This window comes from Sparus aurata, chromosome 13 (genome assembly GCF_900880675.1).
Source record: "Sparus aurata chromosome 13, fSpaAur1.1, whole genome shotgun sequence".
NCBI lineage: Eukaryota > Metazoa > Chordata > Actinopteri > Spariformes > Sparidae > Sparus > Sparus aurata.
This window is the reverse complement of record NC_044199.1, coordinates 22,710,101-22,713,621: the sequence shown is the minus strand read 5'-3', so window position 1 is coordinate 22,713,621 and position 3,521 is coordinate 22,710,101.

The following is a 3,521-nucleotide window of genomic DNA, read 5'->3' as shown; positions in this document are numbered from 1 at the left end:
TTTAAATGATGAAAGAAGGCAAAAAAGGTGAACAGTTAAAGGCCGACGACGACTGAAAAAGGTGAAAAAGGATGAAAAGCTGTAGAGTAAGAGGGCAGGAAGAGGTAAAAATGGTGATAGAATATGAAAAGCCGTGGAGTAAGAGGGCAGGAAGAGGTGAATAAAAGATGAAAGGCTGTAGAGTGAGGGGGCTGGAAGAGGATAAAAAGGTGAAAACATCTGAAAAGCTGTAAAGTAAGAGGGCTGGAAGAGGTTAAAAAGGTAAATAAAGGATGAAAAGCTGTAGAGTAAGAGGGCTGGAAGAGGTTAAAAAGGTGAATAAAGGATGACAAGCAGTAGAGTAAGAGGCCTGGAGGAGGTTAAAAGGTAAAAACATATGAACAGCTGTAGATTAAGAGGGCTGGAGGAGGTTAAAAAGGTAAATAAAGGATGAAAAGCTGTAGAGTAAGAGGGCTGGAAGAGGTTAAAAAGGTGAATAAAGGATGACAAGCAGTATAGTAAGAGGCCTAGGAGAGGTTAAAAGGTGAAAACAACAAGAAAGGCTGTGGAGTAAGAGGGCGGAATGAGCTTAAAAAGGTGAAAAAAAGACTGAAAAGGCCAAAAAGTTGTAGAGTAACAGGGCAGAAAGGGGTTAAAAAGGTGAAAAAAGGCTGACAGGTGAGAAGTTAAAGGCAGAAAGAGCTTCAAATGGCTGCAGACATGCTGCAGCAGGAGCAGAAATACAGACGAAAATGTCCCCATAAGGAATGAATGCGGAAGTGCCTCCCAAACTCCTGCGATTCTTGAGAAAACTGTTATAGTTATTGCCAAAACATGCTGTATGTTGAGTGACAGGAGACATTGCTGAACGCACCCATGTTATTTTTATTTCTGTAGAGTGCATAATGAGGGCACAGGAGCGAGAGACAAAACATGTACCGTCTGCGATCCTCCAGAAATTTGGGCTCAAAATTAACATTGCCGCTTATGGGGAACATTCAGGCGTGCTTGTCGCTCCTGGGCTTCTAAATCCAAAACCGTAAGTCCTACAGCTGAAATGAGATGATCAGCTGAATGTCAACAGGATTTCCTACGTTTATATGCCTATATTGTCTATGTCAAGTACAAGATTTGGGATCCTAATCAAGCTGAAGCAAAAAAAATAATCTGTTTTCGGTGCTTCTCGTCACTCTGGGGTGCGGCAGTTGGTGATGTCACGCACTCTAGCTCACGCAATACACACCCATTATAAACTCAGAAGACGGGCTTAAAATCCTTAAAACTAAAACTGGGACCATTTCAAAACGGTACAAGAATTTTAAAAACTGAATACAAGGTCAATAGTTCAAGGTTTTGTGATTCATTTAAAGTTTGAATGGTTTCTCTCGCTTAACGTATGAGGAACAAGAAGAGGTTGAAAGGCGATGAGTTTTGAAGAGGATTTGAAGATTTTCCCATTTGCTGCAATGTTAATTTTTTTTTAGGCTGAAGAAACTTAAAAAGCTGAACATTTTAATGGTTGAATGGTTTGAATAGCTGAAGGTATGCTGAAGTTATAGCAGAATGAAATTTGAAAAAATCCCCATAAAGGATGAATTGGCAAAATTTTGCATTAAAAGCTGAATATTTCCAAAAGTATAATAGTTAGAAAAGCCAAAAGTAATAGCAGTAATGTCCTTAAAAAGCTGAACATTTTGATATTTGAATGGTTTGAATCGGGCAAAGTTTGAATGAGTTGAAAACGGACAAAAAACGTACGGAAGAAGAATAATAACTAGACAATTCCCCGCCGGGAAATCGCGAGAGTGGGCTGTGCGCTTTGCCCCGTGATGAAAAAGCAAACATGGCATCAGCAAAGTTTCCTCACCATGAAGTGGGAAAGGCCTTAAGGAACACACACATCAAGTTTTGTGGTCCTAGCTTCAGAAATGTGGTAATAGGAGCGAGTTAAAAAAGGCCGCAGTTTTGCAAATCCTCTTCCCAATTTACATTGGAGTGAATGGAGCAGTTGAGAGCTACTCTTGTCGATTAGAGGCAGATCAATCCAAAACCATAAATCCTACCGATAAAGTAGACACATTGGGAGAAAGAAGACACGTGTGGCTAAAACTCTGGAAAATATCACTGTTTTTGAGCCTAATTTGTGGCCAGGATCATCACGGAAAGAGAAAATGTCTGAGCAAATTTTTGAAGTTCTCTCACTCTGTCAGTTGGCCCTCTCCACTCTGCTGCACGAACATTCCGCCATACACAATCATTGAAAACCCAGAATTTTTCCAAAATCACTCACCGTCATTCAAGGATCACAGTTCAAAAACTACACATCATAGGAAAAAAGTTCAAATACAATTTAAATACTCAGTACTTGTGCCTACATTTTAAAGCTGAAATGGTGTTTCTACGTGAACGTATGCCAGAGCAGGAGATGTTTGAAAAACGTTGCAGATTTCTGACTTTTTTGGCCTCCCCCCATTCATTCCTTATGGGAAACTTTATCGCAGTTTTCGCGACTTATGTCGTGAAAAATTAACATTTCGTAAAGCTGAATAATAGCAACCCGAGTCCGATCGAGCCGCACATTGAATGAGCAAAAAAATAATCATTAAATGTAGTTTAAATGTTGGGAAATATACTGTGTGTGCGTTTGTGTGCATGTGAGTGCACGCTTAAGCATTGCTGTGTGTGTGTGTGTGTGTGTACATGTCTCTCTGTCTGTCTGTCTGTCTCATGTGTGTCTCCTGTCTGTCTGTCTGTCTGTCCGATGTGTGTCTCCTGTCTGTCTGTCTGTCTGTCTGATGTATGTCTCCTGTCTGTCTGTCTGTCTGATGTATGTCTCCTGTCTGTCTGTCTGTCTGTCTGTCACTCTCTCTCTTTGCCCAGCTGATTTCGGTTGCTAGGTGACAGTTGGCAGGGGCCGTAGCAACAGACTGTGACGGAGTCAGTTGGCCCTCTCCACTCTGCTGCACGAACATTCCCCCATACACAATCATTGAAAACCCAGAATTTCTCCAAAATCACTCACCATCGTTCAAGGATCACAGTTCAAAAACTACACATCATAGGAAAAAAGTTCAAATACAACAAAAATACTCAAGACCTGTGCCTACATTTTAAAGCTGGAATGGTGTTTCTAGCTGAATGTATGCCAGAGCAGGAGATGTTTGAAAAACATCGCAGATTTGCGAGTTTTTTGACCTCATCCCATTCATTCCTTATGGGAAGTGTCTCGCAGCTGTTCGCGTCTTACGACGCGAAAGATTAATATTCTAGAGAACTGAATTATAGCATACAGAGTCCGATCAAGCCGCACATTGAATGAGTGAAAAAATGATCGTTTAATGTCGTTTAAATGCTGGGAAATATACTGTGTGTGTGCGTCTGTGTGCATGTGAGAGCACGCTTAAGCAGCTCTGTGTGTGTGTCTACATGTCGCTCTGTCTGTCTGTCCGTCTGTCTGTCTGATGTGTGTCTCCTGTCTGTCTTTCTGTCTGTCTGATGTGTGTCTCCTGTGTGTCTGTCTGTCTGTCTGTCTGTCTGTCTGA